Genomic DNA, 16372 nt, shown 5'->3' on the forward strand with positions numbered 1-16372 from the left:
TGCAGAACTGCACATGCATACATACATGCATGCAGTGCACAAGGAAAATCGCGCCGGAGCCGATAAGAAGAAATCCAACCGGCACGTATCCTCTCGCGAATGCAAGCCTTTCGTCGTCTTTCGCAAACAAAGCAGTGTTTCATTAAAGAGATTTTTGCGAAATATATTATCTTAAATTCTCTTCTAAAAACGCAGGAAAAGATTTTATATAAAATATGTTCTAGAAAAAAAATTATTCTAATCTTCAAAAATATATGAGAAATATCTAAACAAATAAAAAAAAAAATATTGTGATTTATGTAAAGAGAACTCTTTCTCCTAGTTAGCATTTTTTGTATAAATAGTATTTGATGACACTCAATATATAAATGATAATCACCCTAAAAATATCGCTAATGAAATTGTCCTGTAAAATACACTGATTTACAATGTTCCTGAAATCAAAATCAAATTGTGCTAAAAAATATCACAGGATTAATATCATAAGAATTCAATGACATAAAATGTCTGCCATATTTCTTGATTCTGTTATTTCGACATCTTGTATATATCAATGTATATATTTCGAAATCTGAGCATGATCGTTTCACTGTGGAAGAAAAAAAAACCAAGCGTATGACAATCTCGCGGAAAATTTTCTGTTAATACGCGCAATCTTACACACACAATTACATGCTTCCTCGATAAATAAGCAGCGTACTATCAATCATTTAGTACGCATACAATGATATGCTCATCTCCTACTACGACGATTATTTATAAATATGTATCAACAACGATTAAAAACGGCAAATCATTGTGACGCCTTGAGTTTGCTGTTTTCTAGATGAATATTTATTATACATTCACGGTTTACTAAAAATAATGGTGGTGTTATTGCACGCTTATGACACATATTGGTTCAAAAGATGATTACTTTAGATTTAACTCGTATGTGCCAGTTTTTCATATTTATCAACATGAATTAATTGTACAATATGAAATTTTTAGCGATGTACAAGTATTTATGTAACAAAACAGATATATATATATATATTTGCAAAACATATATGACATTTGTATTATAATGCTCTGTAAAATACAAAATCATTTTATTACCCATAAAAAAATATATTTTGATAACTTACTATATATAGGAAGAGACATAAATAATATATAGAGTTTTAAATATATGTATTAATATTTCCAAGACATTTGAAAATGTTTCTATTACAACTCATTACAAAAATTTTTATTTTGTGATCTAATAATTTCTTTTTATTTTCTTTATTTTTTATTTTAAATTATCTATGATATCATATAGATTATAGAATAAATTACTCGGATAGATTATAGAAGACATACAGGAATAGGAAGGATATCATTTATTTAGCGAGCACGTTTAGGACTCCGCGAGATCTTAATCCGACTTTAGTAATAGTAGACATTTGACACACAACTTTCTGTTTCCGCAATAAGGTATCAAGATGTTTTTCCCATCTAATGGGATGATATTTAAATAGAAAATTATTTCTTGCAAGTTGCAAGCATTTTGCACCATGCTGTCGATTTACATAAATTCCAGCTCAAAGAGAAGAACGAGACGCAAACTACCTTATTATCCGCTCCCATGTGACGGTCGCGTTAAAATAAACGCGACGACTAATTTCCTCGAGGGCAGCATCGTCATTACAAAGTCTGCTTTCGACATCGTAAATACTTGGGGTATACTCACAAAAGGAAAATATTCCGGTGGTGTTCGAAGTAGGTACTGACGAGAGAAGGACGATGTACAGGATATCCAGGAAAGGTGCGACTCTCGCTTGAATACATATTCTATATTTATGTTAAAAAATGAGAACAGATTTTGTAAAAATGTCTAGAGAAATTTACGTCCTTAATTAAAATATATTCGCTACAAAAATAATATTGGAGAAATAAAATTTCCTGTCTCGGTTAGATATCAAGATTTATATTCACATATTTATTTTATAAAAAGCATACATCCTACAACTAGAAATTCCAAAAGATATTTAAAATTTTTACGTTTATATAAATATATGAACGTTATATATACATATATCTCTGAAGCCTGCGATCGGATCTTCCTTGGACATTCCGCATCGCGTTTCCCGCTCGCGCGGATGCAACCGGGGAGGGAATAAATATTTCGCAGCCACGTCTAGTCATTTGCACAGTCGCCGCCGCTATTCCCGATGCGGTCCCGCGGATTCAATAAGTCGTAAGGGCCAGTCTCGTCTTCTCGCTCTCCGCCTTGTCGGCGACGATACAACCGCGCGTATCCGCCGCCGGGCTTTACACGCAGGATGTCCCGTTTAAGAATATAAATGTGGATTTATCCCGTTTACAAACGCGTATCCTTCCTCGTCTGCGAGAAAACATTTTTACGAGACGTCCGTAAATGTATATGTGTCCGGACTTATTATTTAGCTTCTGATCTCTCGAATGGTCAATCGATTCGTATTATTTGTCGGTTCTATCAATCCGATGCAATTGATTTTTTCTTTCTTTAAATGCAAAGATTAACTGATCCTATTTAAACGGCAAAGCAAGCGGTAATATTTTTTGAAAAAATATATTTGAGAAATTATATTATTTTTATATTTCATTCAGATGTATAATTTATTATAAGATATATAGAGAGAAATCTCTCTGATAACGGATTATCCAACTAGATTTTATAAATGCATTGTTATTGCTTAGCTTTAGCTGCATAAAAGTCTTATATCAATGCTAATTTCGCGTTTGAGGTATGATACGTATAATATTTTCTCGAGATGGGTATCGGGCAACCATCTTACGTTCATGTGCATAACGGCTAAAAAAAAAAGAAAGGGACGAAGGGCCGCACTTTTCTCAAGTCGGAAGGTGCACTTGTCAACGAGACTGTACCTTGCTCGAGTCGCTTGAAAGCCCGTGGTTCATGTACGGTTGTGTCGGTGAAGGAGCTCGCGTGTGAGACTTAATTTGTGGTTTTGTGACGCGTGCACGTACGAGTCACGTACACGGGGAACGGCGACAACGCGGCGTGCGTGTGAATGGACCCCGAAGACTCACCTTGAAAAGGAGCGAGTATCGAAAGAGAGTCTTGTGCCGCGGCGCGGTATATAACGTGTGCGACAAATACGTGTGCGCACCGCGGCCGTTGCACGTGAGACGAACGAGACGCATTTTTACAGACGCGAAAACCGTTAGGGCAACGCCGTAATTGTTAGCGATGGCAATTGAAAGTGCGACCGGATCCATCGCTACCAGCCAATCGCCTCAATGATCGATAGACTCGAGTACTATGATCTTTACCGGACAAAGTAATTCATTGTCAAGGCGATTGTGATTAAAGCACTTCTAAACCACGACTCTTCAATTGGATGATTTCTATGCGGAAGATAGCGTTTGATCGCGACATTTTGAGTTATAGATGTTTCGGAAATTATCTAATATTTTGAAAATACGTATCTTAATTCTAAATACTCATGATCATTTAAAAAGTAAGATACATCAAAATCAAAAGGCATTACAAAATTCAGATTAAAATAATATATGATCGCAATTATCAGTGCAAAATTTAATTAATCTTCAGGATCATGAAAGTCACGCTAATCTTATTGTTTCCAATCGCGAGGATAATGTGTATGAACCGTGTATCGCCCGTTGTCTGCGAAGATGGGAGTGTAATAATATTTTACGAGGAGATGCGTGCGTCAAGTGAATTTACAACCAGACAGAGAGACACGGGTGTAAATTTATAAAGGAATTAGGAGATACCGTAAAGAGATTATTTTTGCAAGTACGAGCTTATACGCTCGCGTGTATCAGGTTTGCATCTATCGAACAATCTTATTTTATTATGTTATTAAGAGCGAAAAATGAAAAATAGTATTTCATGTACGCTAAATTTTTAATTCGCGTATATATCTCGATAAATGCGTGAATAATGATTTTTTATCAAATCTAACACATTTTCCTGCATTTGGCACTGATTGTAGGTAAAAACAGACAAGTCTCGAACACCACGTATATCACGGCAAGCAAAAGTTTAAATCGTACGTGGTGCCCCGTTTTGTTAACGCGTCGTCCCTTTGTAACGACTCATCTCGTGAAAGCGTTATGTAGAAAAGCATGTCACACATATGCATAAAATCCTGTTTTATAGAAAACTCGAGATATATTCTCTCTCTCTCTCTCTCTCTCTCTCTCTCTCTCTCTCTCTATATAAATAATATTGTAGAATATATTTATACAGAGAGATATTATATTTAAAAATGTCGAAGAAAGTAAAGTTCTTCAAAATTATAAGCATAATTTTGCATTCATAATCTTAATAATTCAAATAATTTGAGCTTTGATGATGGTCATATGATCATACGTTCATAGTACTTTATTTCGTCGACTTGGCGACAGGTGAGCAGAAATTTTATGCGTTTTTGCGAAAAGTGAGTATACATATTAATGTCAGCGATTAAAAAAAAAAATGGTTTTTTTTTCATTTCCTTTTCGTATATCACATTCGCATTACTTTTTAACATTTGTCTATTCCACGTAATATGATCCATTCAAAAATATTTCAAGAGTCCTGACTTCTAGATTCTCTCTGGTGACTTTAGGTATATTATATTACTAAAAGATTTCAAAAAAAAATCCGACGATTCTATCCTCAAAGAATCATTTTTACAATTATGTTTTTATACATGTTTTATATCATTAAAAAAAATGCAATGTGCAACAAGCATCACAATTTATCACAAATATTATATTTTCACCCTGAAAAGTCACATGAGAAATACGCGTAGCATTGTTTTTTTTTTCGAAAAAGAAAATAAAGGCGAGTATCAACGAGATGTGGGCGCAGAAAAATCTGATTTATGTTATACATACGATTCACGCCACCCGTGACGGTTTCTGGCTGCCACATATCCGCAACGAAGATAACACGGATTGACGCGGGCAGGCCGCGCGATAACACACGGTCGTTGATTTTTCTGTGGAGTCAGTTAAAAGTTATCGAACAGCCTCCGGGAGGTCAGGCGGACTCGACTCGATTTACAACCGTCGCTTCTCTTCTTTCACGCTCCGGGGTAACTCTACGCATGGTCATCTTTATTCATCCGTCCGTCTGTAAAATGTCAGAAATAAAGCCGAGTATATAATATACACTCACATTGTATGTGCATTTTTTTTCATATAACACACATGTTTTGCAATATTGTATTTTTTCGAAGGCATCTGCAATCTTTTGATTCTGGTTATCTTGCAATTTTGATTCTTGCATGATTGAAGAGAAATTCGAGATGCAATATTGCTATTTTTTCTCAATATTTGTGAATTAATTCACTCTCTCACTAAGCTCTCTGACAATGAGTTTTACTTTTAACCTTTTACTCTTCAATTTATCATAAAAGATGATCTATCTGTCAAGTATATTTTTTTTATATATAACTGACTACGTTTTATCGCAAAATAACAATCATTTTATTTTTTAAAGTCAGCCGATGCTGTCTTTATACGTCTGATTCGATTTAAACACTTGGCTGCATGATGCAGGCCATTATATATTTTTATTCTTTCCGGAACAATTTCACTATTGGACTGATTGTAGGTTGCATCTATTGCAGGAGAGGCTTTATTTTCGTGAAACTCTGGCGGTTAGTTGATCAGCGAGCGATGACGACATGCGATTTATCGTGCGCTTATAATTATAACGCGATATAAACAGCATCGGTTGGCTTTAACAGTGAGATCGGCTGATTATGTGTCGGTCGGTATTATTCAAATTAATTTTGTGATAACCGGAGATAACCCCCCTTGCAGGCTAGATAACGCTAACAGAAAATCAAGGAAGTCTTTCTATTTCTCTGCCTCGCTCAATCTTTCTATAGATCTTCTATGGTAATTGTAGGCGAGAGTCGCGAGATGTATTTCTCGATTCTTAAGCATGCTCGATGAACATGATAACTCGATCCGCTGTTTTATAAGGTATTCCTACCGCGTTTTTAATTTCATAAAATTAGTATTAAAAACATTAGTATTAAAAGCATTATTATTGATGTAAAAATATTCATAGCACGTTCTTGAAGATCTTTTAAAGTTTTTAATCTCTATTTTAAAAGTTCTTTTATTTTATGTAAGACTAGAGTTGTCTCTAAAGAATATTAATAAAAATAAAGTAACCGTATTAATAGAAAGAGCAATCATTTTTATGTTATCAAAAGATCAATATATACATAAATAGGGATTCATATTTGGTACAAAAGAGAGAACCGTAAACAAAGAACTTCTGTATTATTCTAGGATAGGATTCCTTGCAATAATTTTTGGCAAAAAAGAAAATTACATAAAAATGTCTACACACTTTCCAGCATTTTCCAACGCTGATAAGAAACAAGTACTCGTTCGATAAGTCCTCGATCCATGATTTCGGTAGCCCTGATAATAATCGTGAGAAGCAGGTCGCAATTGTGAGAAAAACGGCGCGCGGGAAACGAGTTCACGCGGTCACCTCATCTCTTTCCGGGGCGTGAAAATTAATTAACCTGTCGTCGCGTAATTTCACGAAGTAACATATGGTATATTCTCGGTGAAGATCCGGCCAACAGGTGACCACTGCAATCGTGACGTTAATACCGAATACAATACCGCGATGTAATGTCTACGGCAAATCGCTCCTGCTTGCAGGACAACTTACGTAATCTACGAAATGAGATGGGATGGAAGCACGCGCGCGCGCGCGAGCTCTGGGAGTTTATCAATGGCTCGCGGAGAGAGCAAAGAGAGTTCTTCTCTCTCGATGCAACGGGCGCATCAAGATTACTATGCGCGCGAGAAAGGAGAACCTTTGATCCGGGCGTTTCATCTCGGAAAGCCTCTCTCGAGGACTCTCTTGGTGTCTCGCGTCTCGTGTATTTATACGTGAAATCGTGCCCAAAGTTCGCCTTCGCACGTTAACCCTAGAATAAGTAACTTGTTTCTCTGATATTTTTTTTTTATTGGATAGTAATAATATAAATAATAAATCGGGAAACTAATCACGTTATTTATGTAACAATTCACTTCATGTGTTTTATTATTTATATATGTATAAGAGCGAGATACGTTTGAAATAGAAATCTCTCATTCTGGAAAATGCTGCTTGTGATAATTATTTTAATGACTATAATTAAATCCGTCTGAAAAGATATATTTTTTCACTGCATTGTGAATATTTCTTCCAGAAATAAATATTGCTTATATATATCTTATTGTAAGCCTTCTTTGATTTATCCTTTATAGATAAATTGTTGTTAAAAATGCACTTAAAAATGTCATAGAATATAAATTACATTACTAATTATATAACTTTGTTTCTTATTTTCCATATTTCAACTGTTCTTTCAAAAAAGTATTTTTTCGATTTATATTTCTCTCTATATTATATATAATATTTTTTCAAAAATACAAGATTTCTAATTTTTAAAATTATTATTTATATAATCTTATATAAGTACATAATAAGTTTATATTAAAAGTAAATTTTTTATTTATCTTATATACTGCATGAATCATATAGAACGTGAATCGGAATAAATTAAGAAATCCTAATTAATCAGATGTACATTCTGTCACATATATTGCTGAAAGCTTCTTTGTTCCATCAAAGTCTCTCTCCGGATTCCCCGTGAGAAGGATCGCCACGGCAGGATTGGGAATTAGGTATTCAGGAAAGCGCGCGGTTCATAGGAAGTCTGCTACGTGACGACGATGTCAACCCAGGGCAAAGAAACGAGAAATGATTAAAAAAAAATAAACAGAAAGAGAAGAGAAGAGAGGAGCGCGGGTAGAGAGAAACAGCGAGGCGGGTAAGGCGACGACGAGGCGTTCCACCGTTCCATCTCTCGCATATGTAATGCATCCTTAAGGAATTTTTTTCAGCTTCACTATACGTTCTTATCTTGACTTTTACCCGGGCGACAATTTCGTCGGAAACTTGTTTTTCTATCCTCAACTATATTGCGACGAGATCCAATCTTGTTTAAAAAAATATAAAATATATTATCTCTCTCTGATTTTTTTTGCATTCTTCGTAATTTTATACGTGACATTATTCCTTACTATTATTGTGATAACAAGTAATGTGATATAAGTAGTAATAATTATGCTATCCATTTGTTCGAATTATTATTGGATAATTGCCCATCCTGTCGAGTATGAAAAGATTTCGGCACGCGAGAACATCGTGACTGGAGCCCGCTGTTAACCTTGTGATATTTATGGACCAAATGGAGAACGCCAAAACAGAGGACACGGCCCCTCCGAACCTCCGGAATTATCTTTAGGACGACGCGGGTCCATACACTGCTACTCGCACCTGCCAACTCCTTAAAAATTCCGAATAAAAAAAGTGTTCGACCATTCATTGTATAGTTTGGAGCTGATCGAGCGACTATCATCCTTTTTGTATTTTAAAAAATCTTTAAAAAATCAACGCAGTGTTTTCACTAAATAAATATATTTAAAATTTCGTTAAATCTAACTTTCCTTTTTCCTAAAGAACGTTGTTGATCGCATATTCATTTTAAAAAATCCGGCAATATCAAAAATTTCTTCAGCAAATGCTATTTATGTTTTCAATAAAAGATAAAAGTCTATATATGTATCGTCTAATGACTTGATAAGCAAATAAACTCCAGTTTTTAAATTGTCGAGAGCGTAAAAATTTAAATGGACGGCTGATAATTTCGGAGACAAAGTGACGTCATGGCCGACGCCAACGAGGGTTGGTACATTATGACAAGAAGGGACCATTTGACCCCACTCATTGTTTCTAATCCCACAATAAATTGAAGCAGCTGTACCGGCAATTGATACAAATTTACGTACAGTCCGATTCATAAGGCATAGTTCTTACTCGTTACGACGCTGTTATGTGCAACTTAGACTCTGCGCGCATGACTTGTTTATTAAATTGTATTCCGATCTGTATTCTACATAATATAAATCATCTCTTCGATTCTGATGAATCATAAGCTATTAAGAGCAATATAAACATCATAGCAATCATATCATCGAAATAAAAGACATAGATATAATACACGAGTTTCAATTATATATATTGATATTACATGGAAATATCAATATATATAATTGAAACTCGTGTATTATATTTGTGTCTTTTATTAAAAAATAGTTCTTAAAGTTTTTAAATTTTTTCCATTTGATATAAACATTTATGTGTCAAATATACAAACTATGATAGCATATTTATATTTAATATATAAATAATATTGTAGAATATATTTATTGCTGAAAGCTTCTTTGTTCCATCAAAACATACTTGTGCAGGAAGACAATATGTAATATAACGGTAGACATGACCGAATTATCCCCCCTCATTTAAAATTCAAGCTATCTCTATGCCAATTAAGCCACATCGTCAAAAAAAGGTCGTTAAACCTTTCACTGCCCTTACACAAAATACTGTTAAGGGAACGCATGCTGAATATGTTTAACATTTGGAACGAGACCCCATTTAATTGACTTAAAATTATCTCCTTTTACCCGAACTCGACCTTAACGAATTATGGAGGCTTTGTTCCTCATCTTTTTTAAGCTATTTGTATTTTTCATCGAAATCTTATAAACAATTGTGTATTTTCTTTATAACAAGCATTCATTGGTCGTATAAATATTGTATTTTAATGTAAATTTTTCTCAAATAAATATATATGAAATATTAAAAACAAATTTCTTCTTTAAACTTGAGGTAAAAACCTTTATAGATAAAGAAAAATACATATAAATCAATCAATAATTTTTATGTTATATATATAATTTATAAAAGAGATAAAGTTTATATTCAGTTATGTAGCTTCAAAATGCAAAACTCTTTAAATTTTCTTTTGAGTAAATTATGAATCCATAAAAAGATAAGATCCTTCCTTCTATCTTCCATGGCAACATTTGCGCATCAAAAGACTGCTATGTATTGGAATATTTTTTGGTTACGTTCGTTTAGCATCTCAAGAGGCTTCGTGAGCTACGAAAGCTCGTTGATCCTGACAGCGAGCGATCCTTCCCATGTTGTAGAGAAGGAATAAATTGAAAGGATCTAACTGGCAGCGGTCGAGGATCGATGGTTATAGAACAAGCGAGCCACTACGAAGTGAGAAAACGAGATGAATGACTGGCTGCGAACTGGTCTGGTCGGGTTCGAGTGTCCATCTATGTATTGTGTAGAGTCGGAAGTATCGAAGTGTATGTCTACGAGATGTGAAAACTCAAGCAACGTGATATATTCTGCCAGAAAACATTTAATATAAAACAAACTCGCGCTTTAGCGTAAGAAATAACGACATAAATTTGTATTGAATATGAGAAAGTCGGAAGTTAAATTTACATAAATCCATAAATATACAATAAAGACAGAAAAAGAGAGAGAGAAAGAGTGATTATATAATAATATGTGCGAAATTTAAATCAAGCTATTTGTGAAATTCTCCATTTTAAATGTAAAACTAATTTCAGTAAATAAAATATTAATATTTTGTTAGCAATTATATGTTATAATATTATCCAAAAAGTATATAATTTCTGCTTCATTTGAAATATTTTATAAAAATTGGTAAAATATAGTTTAAATGCTGTAATTCATTTCTTTTTACATTAATTTATATATTTTTCATTGTCGCAGATCTTTTTTTAGGAACTTTTATTTATTTTTTACGCTGTATAAAATATGTTTAAATATGTACATGTTAAGCGGCGTATGCTCCTGCGGAGCAAAGCTGTTATCACAAAGTCTGTAAAACTAAAGCAACAGGAGCGCGACAGGATGGAGTTATGTTGAAAGAGCGAGAACGCTGTCCACCCCTTTTCTCTGATAGCAGAACAAAGGAAATATACGGTGGCGATAGTGAAGCGACTTTCAACACGATTCTTTCCTTCGTTCTCTTTTTCCTCTTTCAAAAATTGTACGCTAATGATATCAACCTTATGCATAAAAAAAATAGATTTTTTTTATTAAAGGCAAAATTAATCATTTTTCCGGTTGTACTATGTAATTTTTAAACATTTATCAAACATTTAAAAACTCGCTGAAAAATTGCCAATTTCTTGTTCAATTTATTAGCGAACCCAAGGAAGAAAGAGAACGCTCTTGAGTCCAACGTCTGAGAAACACTGCTGCTTACGACCAATGGACCAGACCCACACGCATACGTACACACCCGTACGGGACACATGCTCTTATGCGAGAGAGATCCGTAATTCCAAGAAGCGTACAGTCATCGGAAAAAGTGAAGGAGGTTTCTGGTGAAGGAAGATGGCGGGGGTGAAAATGCTGGACAGTGCTGGTGCGTATTACCAGTTGAACATATTCATGAAAGTTCCTTGACATCAGCCAGTAGTTGCGGGAGGTCGGTCGGAGACGAAAAAGGAAATGCCATTGTGGATTTCCTATTGTGACCGGTGTGGTTTCGGTCGCGAATTTATCGTATTAGATTATGATTTTCGTATTCAATCGCTATAATATTCTGATTGTAATATAGAGATAGTTATTTCGAGATGGAAATATACGATGTTTATAAATGTATGTGTGTGTATCCCTTTGGTGAAATTATATATATGTGTGCTCAACTATTAATTAATAATGTCACATTGTTAAAATATAGTATAATAATAAATGAAATATATACTACGTCTTGCGCGACTATCAGCATTCCTTTTATTACGAAGGAATTACCTAAGCAATCTGCAAATCGTTTGTGTGTAATAAAATTTTTTTTTAAATTATAATCTCCTGTATGTGTGTCGTAAGATTTTAATTTTCAATTTTAAATATCCTTTTTTTTGTGATGATTAAGCATTAATATATAAATAGTTTATGTAAGTACATAAAACATGTGTATAAAATAGAATATTCATAAACCTGATAAATGCAAATGCATAGTTTTAGATACCTTTAAATAAGGATTATATACAGCGAGTTTTATCAAATATCAAGCAAAAAAGTTTTTCTATTATTTCGCATAAATACGATATTACTATTAATTAGCAATGATAAACTAGCAGATTATGTATGATACATTAATCAAATCTTCTCTTCAATACTTTTTGCATATAGTATCTCTGCTTCGCAAACGTTTACGTTGATGTTCGATGTTAGTTGTAGAAGATTTGAAATATAGACAGAGAAAGGGTATCTACGAACATACAAGTAGGTCCTATTTTCCACCCGATAAACACCTTCGACTCTTCCCATCCCCGTTCGCATATATGGTTCCTGCTCCTCCTTTTTGCTTTATTTCCGTGTCCGTTAGCATGAAAGAAGCATATTCATGAAAGATTTTTTTTTTTTTTCATGTCGACGACCTCGCGCAACCGTGAAGGGACATCGAAGGAAGAGACAAGGAGCCGCTTGTGCCACTCCACGTGACGCGCACTAATCGGACGATTTCTCGAAGGGCTCGCATCGTCATTTTCCAAACAGCGCCTATTTGCATCCCGATAAGCCTATTCGATACACAGTCTCCTCCTGTAGAATAATAATACATCGCGTCCTATGCATTTTACATACACATATGATATTCATCTGAGAAGTAACTTCTTTTTAACATTGTAATATCTTGACACCTACAATTTCTTTTTCTCTCTCACATATGTTGTTAATATTTTTTATAATAGTTAAATAAATTAAATATAGTAAAAACTTAGTAAAATGTGGTAAAATTAATTTAATTTCAGAAAATAGATGATATAATTTTTATAACAAGTTAAAAAAAAATTAAAGCTCCTCTGATCTGATTACTTTTTGTTATATCAAACAAAAGAAAATCATTTCACATAAAATTATGAAGGTGTTATAAAGAACAAGATCTAGAATTAAACTATTACGATGGTGTCGCGACAGCTTTGCGCGCGGATATATAGACTTGTATATTTTAGCGTGCGTCATCTCGTTAGCGAGCTACAAGAACGAGATGATTAAAAAATTTGGTCCGCTCGGTCCTAGCTAACTTATCATATTTAATTATGCGTCATTGCAAAGACACAACAGCGTGTCAGCAGTTAAATGCAGCTGTCGGCTTTAGTAACAAACACAACCTCGATAAATCTTGGTATTATTATAAAATAGTTGCTGTTAATTTAATAATCTCAAAATGATACTTTAACATAAACAAATATGATCAAGATTAAATCAATTTAGTAATTAATAAATCTAAAGAGACTCTTTTATATTTAAATGAAAATAATAGTCTTGAAAATATCTTCGATAAATATCGTTAATAAACTTAAATATTCGTGATGATATTAACAAAACTATGTTGGAAAAAAGACTATGTGTGATATTCTAATTACTAATTTTATAAAACCGTGGCGTCAGTGGGTCTTATTTTTTCATTAATGAGATTCAAAATAAACAACGATTACATTGCATTCCGTGAAGTTTCTCTGCTCGCAATTATTGAACTTCATTTACATTGCATTCACGCGATGCACTTTCGCATGATTCTGATGTCTTTGATTCTGCGTAAACAAGTTTTAACCCCTTCCCCACGTAATAATGCGCCACATATACTTTGCAAAATTTTCCTATGCTTGTATTTTAAAATAAGATCATAGCTTTTATAAAACAATTTCTTTAATCGCATTTATCAATGCGGTAAACGAATTCTGCATACTTACAATGATATAAAATACATTATAATATATATATATGAATCAACCTCACTTTTTTACATTCTTTACATCTTACATTTTATACATAATTATATGTATACTTAACGAAATAACTCTTCAAATTTTATATATATATATATATATATATAAATGATAGAATATCACATTAATAAAAAAATTTAATTGTTCTTATGCATATCATATATGCAATTGATTAGATATTATATCTCGCCGCATATGTTGGGCATGCATCACTTTTGCAAATGTACGATCATACTGAAAACTAGCAGTAAATTATGGATAATCCTAGCGTTGACGATTAGATTTCTATTGACTAGATGAACATATGCTTTACTTCCGTGGACAGCTGATTTACGCGGATACTTTGTGCATATAGATTTACATAAGTATTTCACGCTATAGATAAATTGAATGAGCAATTTCTGATATATATTTAATGATATCTCAACACATGTGACTTGCATTCGAGATATATTTTGATGAAAACGCATTGACTTAATGAGATGCGTTTATCATGTTAAAATGCTATAGAGATATTTATAACTCTAAAAATATAGCAAATGTTGAGATTAAAATTAAAAAACAACAGCTAGAAATTTATATGTAATAAATATAAAATATAATCTCTTGTGCAATTAAAAAATATAAATAAAAAGAATATATATAGAATACTCTTTCGTCTCTTATTTTTTATAACTGGTTACACTTATGGTTACACTTCAATGTTATAGTAAACATATATTTTAAATAATATTGAGTTATAGTTTCAGGCAGATTTCGCCATTAGCGATACAAGTTTGAAATACCATTTTTTCGACGAAGAAATTAATCTTAATGGCATGATTTCGACAAAGCGTCTTAGATTTGAAGATTTGCTTATTTTCGCCACCGGTCGTTTCCAGAAAGAAGAAACGATTCGGGTTTAACGATCATCGACCCGGGTAAGCAATTAAGACGAAGTAGACCACACGCGGATCTGACCTCTGGTTTCACGTGGTCGTGCGTTCATCGGCGAACAAAGGGCAAAATTTGTTTCGCTGGGCGATGGCGACCCATACACGCGAGCAATATACCTGCGTATGCGTAACGGATACGCAACATGTGCGTGCGAGAGGGATCAGTGCTTTACGATGTACACACACGCCTTCTACGGCGGCCACACGTGGCCCAACATTGGCGTCTTTGAACGAACAAAGAGAGCGCGATATGCTTCGGTAATGGTCGACCCTCTCTCCCGCCGGAAGTCACCGTATTTTTCTGCCGATGTCGCAAACTTTGGCCTCGACCCTGCTTAAAGTGAATTCCTTAATAAGATATGGGTAGAGAAAAAGAGAGGGAGAAAGAGATGCTTATCACAGCATACTGTATCTATTGTAATATCTTCTGACCTCTTTTGAGAATCAAAATGTTTTACATCTGCAAAATAAATAATCCTTTCTATGTGTATGTTATATATATAGAAAAAAAATATAATTTTTTAAGATATATATAATAAATTTAAGATTAAATGTAAAGACCAGATTTAAATATTTCCAAAATATAACAAGTTTTTTGTCGTGCATTATGATTTTTTGAATATAATGATTTTCAGAATAAAAAGGTTAAGACAAAGAGAATTTCTCTCATTTTTTTATTATTATACCATCTTTTATGTTTATGATATTTGTGTGTGTCTCTCACGTATAATAATCATCGCTAAATAATATTTAAGATCATGTCTTCTGTTATAAGGATCCTACACACACATATATACACATCAAGATCATGCAGCCACAAACAAAATTACAGTTTCTAAGATCTATTGCTCGATTAGTCGGTATTTCAATTCGACCCTGTATGTTCTGACTGCTCGATTAATAACCTATGCAAGAATATGAGGAGTGCTGATCAACGACCCGCGTGGTGCAACAGCTGAAACGGTCTGCTTTTTCTCCCCTGATGATGTCACATATCTGGCATAATCGCGCCTTCTCTTTACCCTCCCTAGATGGAGAAAAACGCCTCCGAAGGAGCCTCCCGTCTCTACTCCTTTTCTTCGTCTCCGCGTGGCTTCGCTCTCACACCATTTTACCTCCCCGGAGCGTGTTTCTTCGTTTCTCGTCCGTGTTTTTGTCCGCGTCCCCCGACAAATCGTTACTGCTAAAATTACACGAACTACGCCGAAGTAACCGCAACGCATAAGTCGACCTATAGTTTGTGGGAACTATAGTCGATCAACGAATCGGTTTTAGAAGCAACGTGCGCGATATCTCGCATTTAAATTAAGAATAAAGAAGTTCCATTGAGAAACGCAATTAAATTGTCTGCAGTTTGATATTAAAACATATCTAGAGCAAAACGGATTTTAATTTTAATCAATATATTTGTTAGCGAATCAAAAGTCAAGAAAGTCAAATTCGTATAAATCAGTATCATTTTGTCATATTTTGATACAATTTTTTATTTTAAAATCCTGACTTGATAGTTTAATTCCGATATTCTGGAGATATAAAAAATAAAAAAATTAATAATTAGTCTTAATTAAACTATATTTTAAATTATTATATATAACGTGTGATAATTAATGAATATATCCTAAAAAATTACCAAGTTTCACATATAAAAAGAGTATTGGTTATCGAATATGATATATACTCAAGAATTAATTGAAAATACGTGAGACGACGATTAAACACGAGCTCGCGTATCGCAATGGACAATT

General features: G+C 33.7%; 1 long non-coding RNA gene across 2 annotated transcripts in view; it reads right to left on the reverse strand.

Moving 5' to 3' along the window:
• Positions 1–4792: 4792 nt before the first annotated feature.
• Positions 4793–16372, reverse strand: part of LOC115232787 — a 111741-nt gene continuing 100161 nt past the window's right edge. For both annotated transcript variants that reach the window (XR_003883656.1, XR_003883655.1), the window contains one exon: positions 4793–5113. This is a non-coding gene — a long non-coding RNA (uncharacterized LOC115232787). The remainder of the gene's footprint in view (positions 5114–16372) is intronic.

Source organism: Formica exsecta, unplaced genomic scaffold, assembly GCF_003651465.1.
Source record: "Formica exsecta isolate Colony F162 unplaced genomic scaffold, ASM365146v1 scaffold15, whole genome shotgun sequence".
In the NCBI taxonomy this organism is placed as follows: domain Eukaryota; kingdom Metazoa; phylum Arthropoda; class Insecta; order Hymenoptera; family Formicidae; genus Formica; species Formica exsecta.